The 22,208-nt window shown below is 30.8% G+C and overlaps 1 protein-coding gene across 1 annotated transcript in view; it reads left to right on the plus strand.

Annotated features, from left to right (window-relative positions):
- The window catches only part of LOC134827327 (uncharacterized), a 39,946-nt gene that overhangs the window by 12,063 nt on the left and 5,675 nt on the right, over positions 1–22,208 (plus strand). The window lies entirely within an intron of this gene.

Consider the following 22,208-nt stretch of genomic DNA (forward strand, 5'->3'; position numbering starts at 1 on the left):
TAAAGGTTCATTTCCTGACTGTTAAATAAATTATATGCAATTATTAATGTTACACTCTCTTCTGTGTCGTAACTTGCTAGAATAACTGCAGCAAAAAAAAAAAACGAGAATTTTTTCCAACTGAGAAGCATGATAAATGACACAGCAAGCAGCAGTGTTAATGGTAATGGAAAAATAAAATAATAATTTTTGGTGGTTATTTCGTGCATCGTTAGTTTTTCGTTCTGATCCAAGGCAGTTGTATGTAACTTTTTATCGTTATCTGATGGAAATTATTTATGATACCGTCGATTTGTCAATTACTCGTCGATTACATAATTAAATGCATGCACTTTTTTTTTTGTCTTAACTAATTTATTTATATATTTTTTGTATTCCTACATTTAAAAAAAAAAAAAAGCAGAAACGAACGTGCATGCAATTTAAACGCGCCAAGGTTAGCAAAATAAATACACAAACGATCAACCAACAAACGTAATAATAATAATAATATAATAATGTGCTATGAGCAGCTTCAGCAGCTTGTTGTTGTTGTTTTTTGTGCATATTGTTCTTTAGTTCGTTTTTTGCATAATTCAAGGTAAAATGTATAGAAATAATTTTTTTGCATGTTCTTATGAGTTATGCGAGCACGAATAGATCAGGAAGATGCGGGAAATGTTGAAAGAAATGAAATACTTAAATTTTTTGAATTATTTTAACAAGGAAAAATAATAAAAATTAAAAAAAAATGAAATTAAGAAAAAAATTTGAGAAAATTAAAATATATTTTTTTTCCAATTTTTTTTTAATTTTCCAATTTTTTTATATTTTTTTTTTATTTAAAAAAATGTTTCAATTTTTTCTTTCATTAAAATTTTTTTCAATTTTTGAAAAAATTTGAATAATTAAAGTATTTTTATTTTATTTTTAATTTAATTAAAAATTGAAATTAAGAAAAATTATTTAAAAATATCAGAAAAATTGAAAAAAAAAATTTGAGAAAAAAAATTTGATAAAATTAAAATGTACTCGGAATCTTCAAAAATTAAAAAAAATGTTTTCTCAAAATTTTTTTTTTCCAATTTTTTTTTTAATTTTCCAATTTTTTTTTTTATTTAAAAAAAAATGTATCAATTTTCATTTTAATTTTTTTTTCAGTTTTTTTAAATTTTTAATCAAAAAATTTGAAAAATTGAAGTATTTTCATTTATTTCGTTTTATTTCACATTTCCCGCATCTTTCAGAAGACAAGAAATCTGTTCTTAGAAGGAATTCAATTTAAATGCTTGAACAATCCGTAAGCATTCTACTTGATTGCTTGAATGACTTTTGACTCGTTCGTTTGATAATGCAATGACATCCGCATCAATGACACTCAAATGTTTATTTTGCTAAAACGATTATTTTGTCATTTTACTCATTTTTCAATGATTTCTCGTGAATGTGACAACTTTTGCGTTGATTTATTGTTTTTTTTGTTTCGTGAAAGAATTCTACGAAAAGAAACCAGACTTCTCCATCGAAGCAGATTACATTATTAATGATTGTGACACGATTCCAAACGATCTAGTTATTTATTTATCTCGCTCGTAATTAAGTTGGATGGGAACATAAACGTAAATTAGCAATAAATGTGCAATAAATTGTACAAAACGGAACGTAACCTACACCTACTATTACTTTTAAATTGAGAGTTGGTCTCTCACAGCAAAACATAGATACGGCAAAAAGTAGCAGTAATAATAAATGATCGAGGTTGGTTGGCAAAAGTCGGCGAACATGCACGAGGAATGATCATTTGATTGAATTTCTGATAGAAAATTGTTTTTTTTTATGCCTATTAAATAAACGTTAAATGACTTTGCTACCAATTTTGGCGCAACTCTTGCTGCTTTCGATGCAATAGATAGAGGAAATATTTCAATCAACAACGTGATTGATTTTTTTTTTTCTTGCATCGCAATTCGACCTACTCTAATATAAATAGTAGTATATTAGTTGAGAGTAGCAGCGGATATTGGTTTTGTTGTTATGCAAGAGTGCAAAATGCAATATGAAACCACAATCGATGATTGTGATCAAGTTTGTGGGTTTTCATTCGCTTTGATTAACATTCTACGAGGTTAATTGAATGCTGCTTGTTTGCAGTTACTCCTGATGCAAATTAGCCCAAAATTTAATTGACACACAGGAGGAGCGGAAAACACATGCGGGCATAAAATGAAATATTAATCATCGTAATAAAAATATCAAAAGTCACACATTTCCCTCTCAAAGCATAAAATAGGCAAAAAATATGCAAATAACTTGAATAATAGTTTTAGTCGAGTACGAAACCCACATATCTTCGTTTCTTGCAACTTCTTAATTAACTTCGCAACATATATTCTGACGAGTTGAGACGATCTCTGTGTGATCGAATTAAGCAAGTTATAGAGTAGTTGCTTTAATTGCCGTTTATGCCAACAACAACCAGTATAAGTTACCCTTTTATCGCTTCGAAAAACGATACGACATATGAGAATTACACCCAACTTTTAATGGTTTTAGTAATAAAATGATAAAAAGATGCAAATTATTATAAGTATGAATTATGCGCCTCCGTGCACGACGTTTTTGCGGTAAGCGATAAATTTGTAATATTAACTGCTGCATTTTTAAAAAACATTTTTTCTCTTCCCCATAAGGCGTCATCCATTAATGGCGTCGGCAGTTTAGGGGGGGTGGGGTTCATCAAATTTACGACGGAATCCGACGAGGGGGGGAGGGGGGTAAACAGAAATGTACGACGTCGTAAAAATATGCCATATTCACGATTTAAAAATTTTTCGTTTTGAATTATTTAAAATAATTTTTGAAATATTTCAGACTTTGTAATCATTTTTTTTTAATTTTCATTAATTTGAGTTTTTTTTTTCAAATTTTTCACAGGCTTTTATTGAAATTTCAACTGGTACTAAAAATTTCCTTTTCAGTGAGGGGGAGGGGTTAAGTTAAAAAACACGTCGTCAATTAGGGGGGGTCAAAAAATGCCCTATTTTTACCGATGCCATTAATGAATGACGCCATAACGCAACGTGTGCAATACATGTTAATTAGTTTTTAGCATAATAACTTGCAGCAAAAAAAAAAGTGTCGTAATTGATGTTTATGAGTTTATGCTCTCTGCGTGGCTGACGATGAGCTCTTTTAATGTTCTTCTGTGGCAAATTTCGGGTCAGTTAACAGGATAATTGTTTGAAAAGAACGAATTAAAAGTTGTGTTCAAAAGTAAACACAAATAAATTTTTCATTAGAAGCTCGTTAAATCCCCATTTCGCCATCATAGCAAACAACTCGGAAGAAGACGAAAACGAAAAGGTTAAATTGTAATTAAAATTTGTTTAATGTACGTGCTGGAGATATCTATCAAACTGAAAGACGAGTCTAAGTAGGATGTAGCATGTAACGTACGGCATTTGTAAACTTTGTTTAAATTTTCCACATCATAAGATAATTCAATCATGATAAGCACTTATCATCGCCATTCGTTTAGAAAGTTTCTTCTGAAGCCCTTTTTTGAAGGGAAAAGGCAGAAAAAAAATGTATGAACTTGCATTTCGATACAGATCCATTCAACCGGTAACACAATTATTTTGATAAATGACGGTAAACACTCCGTTGACTGTCAACGTTTATACCTTGCGATACTGACATGACACCCTGTTGGAATCATTTCAAATGCTCTTTCTCACTTAATTGCTTTTACTGGTGCAAAAGAATTTCTCGTGTTAGTTGCCAAAATATGTGTGAATGAGCAAAAGTTGTAAGTTACAGTAAATCAATAAGTCCATTGAAGCGTGCATCGAAACTCCTTCTTGCAAGTTGAATCGTCGCCCGGAGCAAAAACTAAACAAAACACGAAGAAAAGGGAAAAGAAACTTTCTCTCTGCTTTTGATTAATTATCGTAATTTTCCAGGACTTGAACTTGTTTGCGATGTTCATTATTGTTATGTTTTATTACGTTCATCTACTTATTACTACTTTGTTTTCTGCATGAAAAATGGGCAGATATGTGATGTTCGAATAATTTTCACATATACAGCAAAAGTTTTGACAGTTTTATTAATAGACCGAGCGAACACAAAATATTGATTCTGACATTTCCTTTATTCACTCAAATATTCGCTTACGCCGTGATGGATGGACGATGGATGGCTTAACGTATCTTCTTCATTCCCAGATTAGCATTCCATTAAGTTTTATTTACTTTTACAGCAAAATATTTTGTGAGCGGCGCCGCAATGCACTTTGTGCGCCTGAATCCAACTTCCTATTTGGTTTATGCCAGGGAAATGAATTTTCAATTTAATTATAGTACATTTTCACGGTTCAAATGAACAAATTTTATATTGAATTTCGTGTGTACGTGCGCTGACGAAAAGTGCTGTTTTGAAAATTCAGTCAGTCCCATGCAATTCATTCAGACTAATTTGCCGAAGGATATTGCTCTGTGGCACAGCATTAGATGCACAGAGAGAGAGAAAAAATTGCTGAAAACGTGCCATGTTGGCTCGTCTTCTAAAAATATCGTGATAATTTTTGTATAAAATTGCCATTTTCAATGCCCAAAAGCAAGAGAGCAAGCAAGCAAACGAAAGATCAGAACTAAATATGTTACATCATACACTTCAATTACTTCGTTCGTGGTAATTTAAAGAAAAAAAAAAGTGAATTTCATGGATAAAAGTATCATAATTTATGAGTCTGCACGTCTTGCTGAGCATCACGCTGCGGTAGATCAACAATCGATTTACTTTTACATCATTAACAATAAATTTCGTTTCGCTCAAACAAAAAAATGAGTTCTAAATTGAATTACTATTCATTCGGAATACATTACATTCGTCGATTGATCGATCCTTAATGATAAAATTCATGAAGTGTGCCTGCATATTTTTAATATTTTTTTTTCGCATATTATAATATGAAAAGATAACATATTGCCGTATTCGGGTGACAGCAACAAAAAAAAAATCAATTGAATTGAATAAATTTATTTTTTGTATGAGTAACCTTTATCCCGGATTTATTATTTTTTTCTGTTTTGAGTGACATTCCTTTTATAATTCAATTTTTTTTTCTCGCATCATAGGATCATAAAAGTGAAGAAGAGGAAACAACATTTTTTCGAGAGTATTGTAATGAAGAACCCTTTTTTCGCTCGTCAAGAGAGAGAATGCAATGACGACGATGATTGTTCAATTCTAATAAAAATAGATGCGTTTCGTCGGAGACAAAAAAAAATGGTTTTTACGAATTTCCATTGGCTTGACGAGAACAAATACTAAAAGCGCTCGTGTTGTCGTGTGAGAAATGTCACGAATCATGAGGTTTTTTCACATGAACTGCTTTTATTACATTATTTTAAATAAGCGTTCGTCTTCATTCAAACAGGCGGCGGCGAAATAAAGGAGTAATAACGTAACATTACTATCAAGATCCCTTACCCTTTCGGAGAACAATTCGTCGTCAACAACAAGGGGACTCGCAAAAAAAAAATGTATTGAGTGCGATTAAATGATGTGCTAAATCATCATGCTTTACGAATCCTTTTGATTTTCTATTTTTTGCCGTGCATGTTGTTGTGCGCGCAATTTAATTCCCGAGAAAAATGTTAAACATGCAAGGCAGCAATCAATGGTGATAAAATCATCCTGCATGATGATGATGATGATGATGGCAACAATGTGTATCAAATATCACCCTTTTTGGTCTTCCATCCAACTGTATTGACAGAAGACGGAGCAAACTTGGCGAACAACAAAGGCAACGAAAAAAACAGGGGAGAAATGTTAATTAGAGTTGCTTAGGGGTTTAATGACTTTCTCCTCATATCAATGTCGCAAGTTTATTATTTGCAACTTCCTGTTTCTTGTTCTTTTGAATATTAAGTATCTTCGTGTTAATGCACAAAAAAGCCACAGCAACTTTTTTAATTTATTGATGTGACGATTTTACAGATTTTTTTTTTCGGCGAAGGGAATTAACTGTTTAAAAACGCATGAACGGCGGATATACACGACACTCGTAACAAACAAATAAATAAAAGCATAAGTTTATTGCTCACAATATTTCACACTGAACCACTCCTTTCAACGTCGCTCGTAAATATAAATGTTGACTAATAATGTTGTGCCTGCTCGATTGCTTGTGACTCAATGCGAATGACCTATTATTGTATTTTTATCGTTTTATGCAAAAAAAAAAAATTTTTTTTTTGCTATCGAGCATTTTATTTCAACCATCAGCACAGAGTGAGTAATAAGCCGCCTGTGTGGTTTATTTTTAACACCGTTGATTAGAATCTCTGATGGATAACTTCATTCATCGTTTACTCGGTTCATCAGGAAAAAGGGGAGCAAAGTGTGTCAAGTGCTCTCTTTCTCTCACACGCTTGAAAGCGAAACGAATCATCCATGTTATTGCATCCTACGTTTTTTTTTACAGTTTTTATTTTTCATTCTCAAAGGTATACACAAATGGCTTGGAATGTTATTTAAAACAAACAAGAGCTGATGCATCAAAGGTGCGTTCAACCATTGCACATAATCGAGTAAAATGCTTTGAGCAAGTGTCAAGTCTAGTTACGACAACGACGACGACGACGATATCACATGCATGAAAAGTGAAGAGAGAGAGATTGCTCGTAAGTGCTTCCTTCTTGCTCGCTTATTAACATACATTCGGTTCAGTGACACAAAATCCCATGCAGCATCAGAAGAAGAAGAAGAATAAAAGTTTATGTGCAAGACATGACAAGTCACAACAATGTCAACTTGTAAATTTGATACAAAATTAAGTAAGTGAGTTTTGTCAACAACACTCACACAGTTCAAGAGACAAACTCGAGTAAAAAGCCTTTAAACACGTTTATGTTTATTTATGCTGTTTTATCGCCGTACTTGTGGTTATGTTTTCGACACAAAAGTTATTGGTGCGTATGTTGAATCTATTGATTTTTATAATATTTATTACAACAGTAAACTTGTTCATATAAAAAAATGAGATAAAAACTTACCAACTGCACTGCGGGTGTTGTTCGAGCATTTCATATCCAATTTATCTGACTTCATTCGATGGTCGATGAGAACCAAACTTGTTGTACTATTAACTTCAAAAACAATTTAATGTATTTTTTGATTAATTTCAAGCTTAAAAACGAACAAATAGATATTTTTCCAATTTTCATATTTTTCAATTTTCAACCTTAAGAACTATAAAATGGACATTCAAGTTTTTTAATCAAAAAAAAAAAAAAAAATTTTTTTTTGAAAATTTGGAAAAAAAAATTTTTCAAAAAAAAAAAATTTTTTTTTGAAAATTTGGAAAAAAAAAATTTTCTCTTCGTCAAACGCCTTCCCATGAAACTTGTCCTGAACAAGTTTTTTAATAAAAAAAAAAAATTTTTTTTTCAAAAAAAAAAAATGAACAAGTTTTTTAATTAAAAAAAAAAATTTTTTTTGAAAATTTGGAAAAAAAAAATTTTTCTCTTCGTCAAACGCCTTCCCATGAAACTTGTCCTGAACAAGTTTTTTAATCAAAAAAAAAAAAAAAAAAAAAAAAAAAAAAAAAAAAAAAAAAAAAAAAAAAAAAAAAACAAAACAAAAAAAAAAAAAAAAAAAAAAAAAAAAAAAAAAAGTTTTTTCAAAGAGATTTTTACGTATTTTTTTACGTATTTTTATATTTATGAATTTTTAAGACTTAAAACCTTCAAATTAACATTCAAAGTAAATTTTCGTATTTTTTAATCAATTTTAAGTATAAAAACCATCAAACATGTACATCTTCGTTACACAGAATCGAGAAGTTTCTCACTGATTGAAAAACAATGAAAAGAAAAAATTCAAGTCATATCCATCTAAATATTGTTTTTGTTTTGAAAACGTATGATAATCATATACAAATATTTTCATTTTAAATTTAAATAAAAATTGTTTGTTGAAATTTCAAGTATTTTCCTCGTTGTCGTTCAAACGCACAGACGATGCGTTGCTTTGCTTTGTTTTGTGACATGCAAAATATATCGCCTGCATAAGTGCAATATCATACGAAGAGAGAGACATGCACCTTTGAACTAAAAATAACCTTTTAAAATAATTCAAAACATTTTATTTTCTACAGAGAGAGAAGTTTGCTTGCTGCTGACAACTTTCGTTCGTTCGTTCGTTCGACGACGACGACGCTTAAAACAATTTTGCTTTGGTTTTGTTACGGAATGCAATCAGAGTTTTTCTGGCTGTTTCATAACGAACGCGGAATGGAAATTTGCTTAAAACCTCTTTTGTTGTTGCTCATTATATCACGCAGATTTACATAGCAAAGACGATGAAGAATTTTCATCAAATACAAAAAAAAAAATTGTTATGATTTTCAATGCAGATTTTCTTTATCGCATTATTAAATAAGAACGATTTCAAAAGACGTCTGAAATATTCGCTTTAAATCCTCTTAAATGTCAAAATAAGCATAATATTTACATTTTTCATTTCCTTCACATTTCAATTAGTTATTTGTTATCCATGTTCACTTCATGTTTCGTATCGTTGTTTTGTGAATTTATGTATTTATTTATCAGCACAACAAGAAGCATGTCTCGAGAGTCGTATTTGTAAAAAAAAAATGTGTATGAAATTTATCATAAGTGGTTTCTTTTTTCTTCCATCGTCGTTGTTGACGACGCGTCGTACATGTGCTTTGATTCCGAAAACCAAATAAAAACATAAACATAGGTAAATATTATAATAAATGTCTTGTACAAACAAGCGAAGAAAATGTTTTTGTTGTGAGTTGTGTGAGTGAGTAGGCCGGTTAGTCGATAACATGCTAAAAACAACAATAATAATATAATCATAGTATTACTCCATTTAGTTGAGAGTAATGGTATAATAATGGCACACACAAAAAGTGTAGGCTCAAAAGAGTTTTTGGTGCGGAAAAATGTGCGGTTCGTATTATTACAAGATTTTTTTAATACATTAACAAATAGTACTTAATATTGGTACGCAGCTGCAACTTTTATTAATTATTTATTTTCTTACAACATTTCGCATTATTATTTCAGTCTACAGTACTTTAAAGTTTAGTTATTTATACCAACAAACGATCATCTTGTCGTCGAGTAGTTAATTAACCAAAATGGGAAAAGTTATTATTGCATATATTTTATTGTCATGGTAATTAATTTGTAAACTTCTACGATCTTCCTTGTCTTTAAAGAGAAGAAGATCATGATATTTGTGGGAACGACAAGCTCGTTTTCTTCCAATAAAAAATAATAAATGATAATAATAATCGTAAAAGTTACCTGGAATGCAATTAATTAACTAACTCAAACCATAAAAAAATAGATGATCGTCCTATAATGCAACATGTTCATTAAAACGGCGATGACAAGTCTTCACTATAAAAAATTGGTGTCTCGCAAGCAAAAAATTCCGCGAGACATGAAAAATTCATGAAAAATTTTAAAATTTTGAAAATTTTTGGAGGAAATTTTTTTTTTCGATATTTTTTGTTAATTTTATGATTGAAAATGGTTAGCAGATGAATTAAGTGACTAAAGTGAACTTTTATTTCTGCAAATTTTGCTCAAATTTTTGAGATATTTTGTGAATATTTTTCTTTTTTCACCCAAAATAAAATTAAAATGAAAAATTTATACGTTAAAAAACAAAAATAGGACATAAAAAATGAAATTGACGGAGAAATTACGAAGCTCTTAACTTATAATTTTAAGTAATTTTCTTAACTTTCTAAAAACAATTAACAATCTTTAATAAAAGTAAAGTTTTGGTAAAATATTAGTTAAAATCATCAGAATTGAAGAATTTTTCGCTCTTGGAGATGATTAGTTTTTTTTTTTTAATAAATTGTACATATTACTTTTTTGATAAAAAAAAATTTAATTTGAAAAAAATAAAAAATATATATTAATAAATTTAAAACAATTTATTAAATATTAATTAATTTACTTTTTTAAAATTGGCAATTTTTTTAAATTTTTATAGTTCAATTCAAACAAAACATTTGATAGAAAATCGAAAGTTAATGCGTAAAAAGTATAAAAATTTGCGCAAAACATTAAAAAATTTAATTTCAGTAATTCAGTGGTTTTTCACCAAATATTGCATTTTAGCTCAATACTTAAATATTTTGCCAAAATTTTCCTATTTTTTACTCATGAATTTTTGATTTACCATCCTACCGGGGCTATTTGTTTTATACTTTTAAGTTTGATTTTTCCATATTTTATTTTTTTTTTCAATATCATTTATTTTAAATTTTTTTTTTTTTACTTTTTTTCATTTTTTGTTTTATTTTTCGTTCATATTTTAGTCAAAATAAGAAAAAAGTTAAAACTCACACATATTTTTTACAAAAAATCACAGAAATTTGAACAAATTTTGATGAAGTAATAGCTTAAGTTGGTTGCTTAATTCATCTGCTAATCATTTTTAATCAAAAAACTTACAAAAAACATCGAAAAAAAAAATTTCCTACAAAAATTTACAAAATTTTAAAATTTTTCATGGTGTCTCGCAAAATGTCTCGCAAAGTGTCTCGCAAAGTGTCTCGCGTGTGTCTCGCGGATATTTTTGGTCGCGAGACACTTTGCGAGACACCAATTTTTTGCAGTGTTGGAGGTCTTCCATCCATTTCTTCTGAAACTATTTAATTTTATGTTTATTTATTCGTCGTTAATTAATGATAAAAAATAATTCAAATTGCTGCCATCAAGCAACCATGATAAGAATGTTACAAACAAATATTTTAATATGCATGATGAGCACCATAAAATAATTTTAATTGTATTTTATATTAATAATTGTAACATCAATCCTTTGTGAATACTACTTACTTCCCTTACTTTTATTGCATTCGGTAACATCATTTACCAAACATTTCCCCTTTATTATTTATGATTACTCGAGTGAATTGTTGAATGGCTACTTCATTATTAAATATTATTAATAATCACAATTTACTTGACGTCTTATCACGTAAAGCAACAAAATACAAAAAAAAACGTACATTGACATTGACGAGATAAGAAAATTTTATTATCAGAAATTCTGTGTGTTTATATTTTGGGTTGTTGATAGAGTGTTGATGATAACGAAAAGTGTTTCTCGACATGTCATTCAGATATGTATGTTTGGAGGCAGATATTAGGTCAGCTGCTTTCTTATCGCTTAAATGACAAACACTTGTTCATTTTGGCCTTGCACGTCACACTTGTCGTTGGCAGATCAAAGGATTCACACCCTTTTTATCGCCGCGAGTCCTTTCAAGTTCACTGCAAAATTACCATTTTGGAATAACATTCAAAAACAGACAAATTTCTCCGTAGATTACTTTTATATTTCATTTAATAAATCTCTTGAGATTTATACGTGTGTCTCCCTCCGTAGATATTATTATTAACTGCATCGCCGACCATTTTTTCGCATTTTGTACATATTTTGATCACGGAGCGTCAACTGAGTCAATATATTGGATTAATAGTGGTTGTCGTGTCATGTGTTTGCTCCCTGTCTGTGTGTGTATATTTTTATTTTTATATAAAAAAGGTTATGAGGGTGATTCAATTCTATTATTTCCTGTACTTTCAAGGGAGCTGGAGACTGATTTAATAATAAACATGAAAATATAAATGCATTTGCGATATACACATTCACCATATGCATGTCAGAGAGTGCGAGAGAGATGGTTACGAAATAAACCTATTTTATCTACTGTATGGTATCTATAAATAAATTGTATCCTTGGTCGTGTTCTATTATTGTTAAAACATGACGAGATGGGATCTTTTGCTGCTGAAAAAGGGTAAGAGATTGTTCGAAATAGATAACTTCAATGACATTCTCCATTTTATAGATTATGATTATTATTATTATTTAAACAATATATTTCTCATGTTAACCCTTAAAAGATGATGTTTGAATAGAAATTTAGGACAATTTTTCGATCATACACAAAACGAGTCGAGAGTTGGAGATGGACGACGTGCTAAATTGATGATATTACCCGAAATTATTGTCACAATCGATTTGCCTGTCAGCCTTTGGCAAATGAGTAGGGAGGGAGGGAGAAAATGGAAAGAAAAACAAACTTTATAAATATTTGTTTGAAAATCTGTGGTCCATAATGATAACCATTGAGTCATTAATTAAAACAATAAATCTGTTACTTGACAGGATTTTGCTTTTTTTTTTGCTGTGGAACGAAAGTTTTAAATCGAATAATCAAAAAAACATTCAGAAAACCATAAATCTCGCAACTTCCTCATAGTTTTCGAGACACAGAGTGTTGCTTGATGTGTGACGGAGCGCGCTGAAATGGAAACCAACTATTTTTCTTCTCATGATCTTGTTATTATTACTTCATGTAAATATGTTAATGCTCGGTAATTTTTCTTGTTCGTGATAAAAATTTGAAAATCACCCTCCTTTCCTTCCTTTTTTCTCGCGCATTGCATTTTGGCAAACAAAGCGATGACAAAACCTTATCAATGACTTTTTCTTCTTATGGAGGAAAAAAAAAAAAGAGAAAAAAAAGGAAATTCACGACAACACGATGTACAAAAAGCACAAAAAGAAAACGTAATTTAGTAGAAAAATGTCGGGATCATCAGACAATATCGATTTATTTCGTTTTTTTTTTTGTGTGTTTGTTTGTTGAAATTAGTCGGGGTGAGATTTTGTTTTGATTGACTGTTTACTTAAGTGTCGAGAACCTTATCACGTCACAGGACAGGAGGAATCAATTAGATAAACATTTATAGATCGTACCGGAAAAAATACGTGTGTTTTTTCTGCCTAACTTGGTTTGAGACACAAAATGCGAACGCTGCAAAATTAATTATATCTGTCTCAAGTTGTTTCTGTCTGTACGTGTAAGGATTACGAATTGCTCGTCACTTTGTCACAAAACACGAGAAATTGGATTGAATTTGATTCAATTAAGTGACACAAACGCGCAAATATCTTCCGATAAATTGTCGATGGTAATCACATTTATCACATTCCTCGTAGACCATGGCGTATTATTGTTATGGGAGAAAGGGATTTTCGTTCAAATTGACATCAAGCTAAAAAGGGAGAGAAAAGCAATAAGACTTTGTATGTAAATAAAGATTCGCACAACGAGCAATATTTGCGGTCAATATAATTTTCATTTACCCTTCATCAGCTTTGTTTGTTTGTGTGTGTGTGTTAATCCTTCCTCCGTTTTCTCCTCCGAAATTGTCTTGTGAAATTGAAATGCAAGAAGTTAATAGACTTACACGTGTTTTTCGATATCTATTTGTGGCTTGGCTTGCTTCTGCTCCTTTTCCCTTTCTTTCCTCGAGATTTCTTTTCCTTTTCCTTCGGTGCTTCCTTCACTCTTGGCTGTATTTTAAAACGATTCAAGTAATATTCGGACATTTGCAATAAATCAACTTTTGTTTTGGGTTTCCGTTTGGCATTTGACGAAGGAATGACTCGTGAAAATTCATCCATTAAGTGGTCAATTGTTTCCTTTGGGATTTTGTAACGTTTTTGAAGAATTACTTTATGAAAGTCGGCTTTGTCGATGACTTGCTGTTCTTTTGCTTCTTGTTTCTTGTCAATTATGTCATGCATTAAGTCAGCAAAGTCCCATCTTTTCTTCTTCGATTTACCGTTCATTGCCTTCTTGGATAGGAAATGTATGCGATCAACGATAATTGGTTTTAATTTGACTTTTTGGGGATTTTTCTTTATCCTTATTGGTTGATAGTTGATTTGTAACTCGGGATTTTGTTGTAGAATGTCTTTAATTCTCGCCAAAAAATTGTCATTTTGCCAAAATTCTGTGCCAATGTCTAAAAATTTCAAACTTGTCGTTTCTTCAAACACATCCAACAGAATCAACGCATCTTCACGAGTAAAAGGATTTCCCTTGAGTGATAAATTCCGTAAACTTTGGGACTTTTGTACAGCTTTCAGCAACCCTGTGATGTCGTCACCCTTCAATCTAAAAATAATGAGGTAAGACAGATGGTTAAACCTCTGGTCAATAAAAATGTTTGTGTCTTACAAATTAAAATCCAGATTTAACGTCTTCAGTGATTGATTTCCTTTTAATGCTTTCATTAGAAATTTCGTAAAAACAGGTCCCGTTATGCCGTTCCATGCCAAATGGAGCTCCCTGAGTGATTGATTCCTTTCTAATCCCTTCATTATCTTGACAATGGATTCTATGCAGCAGATGAAACGAAAATTAATTTTCGATAGCAGCTGAGACAGAAAACAATTGCTCTCACCTTTTTCCGGATAAAATTCATTCCAATTTAAAATTAGTGTCTCGAGTGTTTCTTTTTCCGCGAGCAATTCTTCCAATTTGGCAGCTGTTCGAGAGGACAATTTATTATGACCGAGATCAAGTATTTGGCACAAGTCGTTTATTTGCATTGCTGCGACAACCGTCACTCCCCCAGCATCATTTAAATCGCATTTCGATAAGTTTATGTACTTGAGCGACGTTGAGTATGCGAGAGCATCAGACAACTTTTCCACTCCCTCGGGACCAATCCTTTAATGTGTGACATTTTTTACGTGTTTGATGATATTTATTTATAAAAAATTGTCTGCAATTGAATTCAAATATATATATATTACTTACCAACATTCACTCAAGACCAAATGTGACAAATTTGCGTTTGTCATAATATAATCTGCAAGAACTTCACACGTACACGGAGTTAATGGATTTTTCGAGAGATTCAAGTGTGTCAGTTGCAAGAGATTATAATCCAAAAGATGATTTAGGATTATCCTGATGTGAAAATCTCCCAAAGTTAAGCACTAAATGACAGAAATTCAATAAAAATATGATAAAATTCAACTTTTGAGACACTTACCGCAAAGTTCAATTGAGTAATCTCTCCAATTGTAGCCATTCTCGATAAGGGTTGTATCATGTACTTCAAACATTCTTCTTGATACTCTTTGTATTTGCTCTGTATTGTTACTACTGAAAGACTTTTCTCCAAAGAAACTTCGATTTCCTCAATTTCCTCTTGTTTTTCCTCTTCTTCTTCTTCATACTCACAGATTGATTCCTCATTGAACGAACTTTCGATTAGATTGTTATCGTTTGTTTCCAAAACTTCATCTTCTTCTGGCTCTAAAAGTTGCTCTGCTAAAACTGTTGTTTGGGAAATAAGTTCCCTCTGCTTTACATACAAATCCTTTTCCTCAATCTCAAACTGCAAGTCAGCCAATGAAATGTTTGTGTAACTCATTTTTTTCTTTGTTCGTGTCGTCTTCCGTAATTTTGTTATTTTTCAATTTTTTAACGAGTTTCTCACTTTATTTTTTCAATTTTTATTTTTTTTTTTTTTTGTTATTGAATCATATTTTTTACTTTTAATGTAAAAACTTTTTAATTTAGGAATAAAAAAAAAATTTTTTTTTGCATGTCAGAATTTTGTTACATCATGTGAGGGTTGAGTAAACGAGTTGCGTGCATTGTCTTCGCGAAAATCTTTTGGAAAATTGAATCCATTTGTCATGAGTACGCGCGGAAAATATATCTAGCCACGAAATGTATGTATTGTAATGGTAAGCATGTCACGCACAACCGGTTTACTTTTTTTTCGTTCTTTTGATTAAAAATAGATTGTCTTCTTTTTAGCAACGCAACACGATGACATTGTCGAGTGTCGGCTACTGCGTTACTGAAAGAACGTTTTACGAACGAAGAAAAAAAAAGAATCATTTACAAAAGTTTTGCAAAAATAAATTGCTCGTCACAAAGTGTTCTTCTGGTAAATGTCGTCGTTGTGTTTTGTTGTTATTGTTGTTGTTGTTGTTGTCTTCGTCGGAAAAGACGTCTACGAACTTTATCTGATGTGTGCTTTGGTCTTTTGTGTGATTGTGCTCAGAGTGCCTGCTGCTCCGTAAAATATGATATATGAGTCCTTAACACAAGTTTTTCTGAAAGGAAGTTATAAATTGAACGGAGTTTTCATCCTATAATGGGTCGTTTTTAAGACTTTTTTCCATGATTCTAATAAAAAATAATAGCAAAAGTGTCTCTCACTCCATATGCGGTTATATCACTTTCGTCGTGCACCCGATTCTCTGGAAAGTAAAACAAAAGGCAATTCATTATAATCACATAAAAACAATGAAATATCTTTTTAATAAATTTAAAATACTTTCCTTACGCACAGACGCACAAAATAATCAAAAGTGCCTTTTAATTGAGTTACGACGCTGCGGAGATGGAAAACGTTTTTTCAATAAGTTTTGAATGAATGAATATTTATTCAAATTATTTTTTGGAGAAATTAGGCAAAGGAGTGCGTGCTCGCATAAATCAAAAATTGTGTTCTCTCGGAAAATTTGTTTTTTTCAACAAAAAGGGTGCATTTGGTGATAATGTTTCGGGGAACAAATTATACAGAAGACGAAGAATAAGAACGAGGAAAAAGGAATGCACCAAGGGAATTGTTCGGAAGAAATACAAAAAAGGAAAATTGCTGGGATTTGCTCTTTTTTACGTGAGTAAGCGTAAATATTTTGATAAAAAAAAGTGTAAAATTTTCACTCGTTATCGCATTTTTGACGTATTTCTATTCATTGCATTTTCTCGGATGGACATGCAAAATCGCTTGTGAAGCGATAACTTTTCTTATGCTGAGGCGAAAGAACAAATACAAACAAAAGAAAAAGTTTTCCGCAAAAATTTGTCTTGTCTTGCCTCTGTGTTCGCCTCTATTTTTATCACACTCATTCCATGCCAAAGCCATAAAACATTGATAAAATACATTATTTTAAGAATTAAAGTAGACAACTTTTGTTTCCAACACTCTTTTTCTCTCTCCCGAACTTTACTTAACATATCACGAATGAAGTCTGGAGAGCATCGTATCGTATATCGTATCGCATCGCAAACACTTTCTTGATAGATAAGACGTTAAAAATTACAACAAGACGAAGCAGAGGGAAGACGGGATCCATTATTTCATTTTCACACTCATTTCCGTTTCTGTCGTCTTCGTTGACGTTTCTTTTTTCTTTTCTTATTTTGTGTGAAAAGTGCGCGAGTGTTGATACCTTTCAACGTCTATTTTCTTTAAAAAAAAAAAAAGTGTCTTCCTTCCTATTTGCTTTCTTCACAGTTCATTCCACGCGAATATTCAACAACAACGAGAAAATTTCAATTTTTAAAAAATTTTCACCTCCTTTAGCACTTCATCAAGTTTCTCCTTCCTCCGATATCCGATCATTCATTCAATTTGTGCCCCCGAAAAAATGACCAATTTTGTCAAATGCAAAACTTTCTTATGTCACATCAATTTCCATTAAGTTTTCAAGGCAACATAAAGTTAAAAAGGGACAAATTGTTGGAAAAAATAAAACTTTTGTTCGAACACAAAAAGGAAACTTTGATTTTTTGTCTTCCGTTTGCGCATTAGGCCGCTCCAAATTTTTTTTGAACTTTTTGTCCCATGCCCCATTTCAAAAGTCGAAAATCCAATGGGGCAAAATAAAAAAAAAAGTTAAAAATTTCATCAAAATTGACCGTTTTTTGGTCTTTTTTCAAGGAATTTCCCTAAATTTTTTAAAAAATTTTCAATTTTTAAGAATTTTTGTATCAAAAATCGTATTTTAACATGAATTTTCTTCTTTAAAATTTTTTTCAAAAAAATTATTTTTCAAAATTTTTTGACAGTTATTTTTACGAAATTTTTTTGTTTAAATTTTTAACTTAAAATACTCTGAGATAAATTTTAAATTATCAAATCTCAATGTAGATACCATAAAATCAACTAAAATATTGATTTATCACAAAAAACTGTTAATTTTGTCATTTTGTATGAAACAGTATTTCAATTTCTTTTTTTTTATTTTGCCCCCCCCATTTTGAAATAAAGTTTTTGGGACAAAAAGTTCGAAAAAAAATTTGGAGCCGCCTTAAAATAAAATAAAAAAACTTTTTATCGATATGCATATCAAAATTCTCTTCTTTTACAGCAGGTCAACAACGACAACAACAATCAAACTTGTCCGATCATTATGTAATTTTGTCATAAACCGGAAGCAAGTAGAATATATTTTAGAATATGACAGAATTAGAATTACAAATAGAAGTCAGTCATAATAAAATGCTCGTCGACGACAAATGTTTGTGTTTAGGAAATTCAGAACAGACGAGACAATGGACTGAATTTATTTATCTGTCTTCCTTTCTGCCTGATTATTATTATGCAACCGACGAATGCAAAAGCATTCTAACACAATAAAAAATCGTTTTGCATGAACAAACATATAGGAAGAAAAAGTTATTGAAAAGGAAGCGACTGTCTATAACTTATCTCTTTGTCTCTCTCGCTTTGCGATGTTCATTCTCCGCATTGATGATAGTTTTCAATAAAAGTGAAAAAAAAAAGTTTTTCCTCATTTTTCATTAACATCGAATGCATCAAATGAGACGACACTCAAACATGACAGACAAGTAAGAGTCGTTACTCGTTAGTATTTAACACTTACTATTTTGTTCGCTAACTACTTCAACACGAAACGTCGGTCGTTGTCGGATGGATAATAAAATTAGCATGTTCCGTTATGTATATTTACACAAAATGCAAGTGCGCGAATGAACGAAAAAGTTATTTTTATTCAATTATTTGAGATTTTTTAGACGTGTTGCAATGCAGAAACAAACACATTTGTTAGAAAGTGTCTGAGATTCGGAACGTTTTTAAGCAGCCAGCAACTCAAACATCGCATCGCCAATGCATGCAGAAGAACGTCATGCACGTGCTCCCAAAAAAGTTAGAAGAACGAAATTATTGGTTTGCTTGTCTTGTCTTGTCTCGTCTCGCCTCTCGTCTGGAATGAAGTTATTTGTAGTATATGTTCCATATACTACTTTGTTTTTGGTGCATAAAAAAGGCACATTTTGTGATACCCTATCGAGAAAACGTCGAAAAATTGTCAGAATCAAAGGCGGTAAGGTGCTAAACGAGAGTAAACTTTCCATGGAATTCGAAATCAGGCATAAAATTTCCCGGCTTGAACAAAAAAACCTCGAGCCCAGGCCTCAAAGTTGGGAAAAATGGCGAAAAAACGTCATTTTTTGGGCAAAAAAGTATCCTTATTTTCATAGCCGAGAATTTTTTCGAAAAAAATTTTTTTTTTCAAAATTTTTTTTTTTTTATATATTTATTCAAAGAATTTTTTTTTTCAAAAAAAAATTTTTTTTTTTAATATTTTTTTTCAAAAATTTTTTTTTCATTTTTTTTTTTGTTCAAAAAAATTTTTTTTAAATTTTTTCTTATAACTCATTTCTCATATTCTAAACATTGAATCATGTAAACAAAAGGATTATGTAACAAACATATACTACAATTCGAATTTGCTTTGCTAATTCAATGTACTTTCATTTGAAAGCCGTTGATGCATATGCTTTCTCATGAAATGAAATGCAGGAAAAGGCAATAAAATTAACGTCACTTGTGAGAAAAATTTATCTTCTCAAAATTTTTTAATATTTCTCACACACATTATCCTTTTTTTTTTAGAGATGCATCAGAAGAAAAGAAAAAGTTTTGCTATAACGACAGAAGTTGTCCAATTACGTCAATCACGCAACAGAATGACAATAAATTTAGTTGGCGGGAGATTGTTAAACGCCTCGCAATAAAAGAGTCCATCAACTTGAAATCCTTTTTGCTACATTTCATTACGTTTATTACGTGCTAACACCACATAAACTCTCTTTTTTATTAATTCTCCGTTTACTTTTTTTTTTGTGTCCGTTTGTGATCTATTATTTGCTTTCTTTTTGTTAAACAAGCGAAAAAAACCAGCAATAAAAATAACGAAAAAGCTGTCAAGTGTACTGAGACTGTTCAGAGTATCAAAAAATTGGATAAAACATTGAAAATTGAATTTCCATCTGAGCCGTTACTGTGCCTACATGTGTTTATAAGTAAAAAAAAAAAGGTTAACAAAACAATTGTCTATAAAAAGGAAACAGCCCAACGTCTCTGTGAACACATTTATTATGTTGGGATCTGCATGCAAACGTCTAAAAAACGACAAAATCGAGACATCAATTGGAAAAATAAATAAAAAAAAAGATTTTTGGCTCGACTCGATTTTCTCTCCCACTCCTCTTCAGATGCTTTGTTTTGTCGTCGTTGTACCTACTCGTCGTAATAATGATGAAATATTGTGTTCATCGAAGGACTGCAAAACAAACGCCCGCAATATGCAATTTCATGTAAGCTCGAGCTCCAACTTCGTGATGATGATGATGATGATGTCGCTTTTGTAACTGTAATGTTTAGTCAAATGGAAAAAAAGCCGAGCACAGAGAAAAGAGAACGAACGTTGTTATTATTATTTTTCTATTATAAATTTTGTTCGTGTTTGTGTCTGGGAGAGTGTCCTAAACAACGGAAAAAAGTAATGTTTTTTTTTTCGCAAAAGGAACAAAAAGGAGAAATTTTTGTTTGATCGATTATTTCGTTGTGTTGTTTCGTGCTGCAGCGGGCGGTAACATATTATACGCGTACGTGTCATTTGTGTTTCATTATCATCATAATCATTGGTTTCATTAAAGAGTACGCGTCATTGATTTGATAAATTTATCGATATTGGATATCCTGTATGTGTTTGATGGTCAAGGTGCGTGTCTGTCTGCGTGTGACGTGCGTTGGGCATTCATGCTGTGTTCGCTCATGATGAAAATATTGATGGCGTAAAATATGAGCTCATTTCTGTTTCTGAAGGATGCTGTTGAAAAAAAAACTAGATTTCTCTAAATCTCAGTAGAAGTACCGTTAGTACGATTATTAATCATTTAAGGCCGCTCCAAATGAAAATCAAAAATAAAGTCCGATGCCCCATTTTAAAAGTCAAAAATCCAATGGGGCAAAATAAAAAAAAAAGTTAAAAATTTCATCAAAAATGACCGTTTTCCAGTGTATTTTCATAATTTTTCAAAAAATTTTCAAGAAAATTTTTGAAAAATTTTTAATTTATTCTAATTTTTGTTTTGAAAATCATATTTTAACTTAAATTTTCTTCTCTAAAAATATTTTTCATAAAATTACTGAATTTTTTTTTCAAATTTTTTTGACAGTTATTTTTTATGAAATTTTAATTTTTCAATTTTTAACTTAAAATGATCTAAAATCAATTTTTAATTTGAAAATTTCAAAGAAGATTATTAAAAAACAACAAAAATGTTTAATCAACGATCAAAAATTGCTAAAATTCTGTCATTTTGTATGAAAATAAGTATTTCAAAATTTTTTTTTTATTTTGCCCCCCCCCCCCATTTTATTTTAAAAAATTTTGGACTTTATTTTTGATTTTCATTTGGAGCGGCCTAAATACCTTCTTTTATTATTTACCTTCAGATTTAAAAGTCACGCCTAATTTTTTCCATTATATTAATATTATTACTTTATGATAAATAAAATACAAAACAGTTGAAGTTAATGGAGATGAGAGATGAAGACTGGATACCATTAAAACTTATTTCATTATAATTTTTTCTCGTTCTCTATTGAAAAAATAAAAAGCGAACGGTTAAATAAAAATATTTGGAGCCCTTTTTTATTAACAAAAAAAAAAAGAAACAAAAATCTAAGGGCATTGGGGAGATGTTAAAATGAATTATGTTCATTTGTGTCGTGGTGTTTTTTATGTATTTTTATTACAATACATCCATTTTTCTTACTCGCTCAGTCTGCTGCCATCCTCAATTCACGTCGTCGTCGTCGACGTAGCAAGTGCCAGTTAATTTACCCAGACTTTACTTTATTACTCCACATGCCATATTTGCCACGTTGAGGATGGACATGCACAATGGCAGGAGAACAGCAACCAAATTACGCGTGAAAAGGAAATAACTGTTATAAATATTGCAAAAAAGTATGTCTGCTACTGCTGCTGAAAAAAAAACGAGATAAATAAATAAAAATAAATATGAAATATTTATGAATGCGTGATACTATCATCATCATCATCATCATTATTGTTCCTTCATATTATTATTAAAATGGCCTTTTAAATTGTAGCTCACAACATACAAAAGAAAGAAAAATAAAAGAATGAAAAAAAAAATAACACATTATGAAAAGACTTGCTAAATGCGAAAAAAAATTCATAATGAAATGAAGAACAAATCACTC

This window comes from Culicoides brevitarsis, chromosome 1 (assembly GCF_036172545.1).
Source record: "Culicoides brevitarsis isolate CSIRO-B50_1 chromosome 1, AGI_CSIRO_Cbre_v1, whole genome shotgun sequence".
NCBI classification, from domain to species: Eukaryota; Metazoa; Arthropoda; class Insecta; order Diptera; family Ceratopogonidae; genus Culicoides; species Culicoides brevitarsis.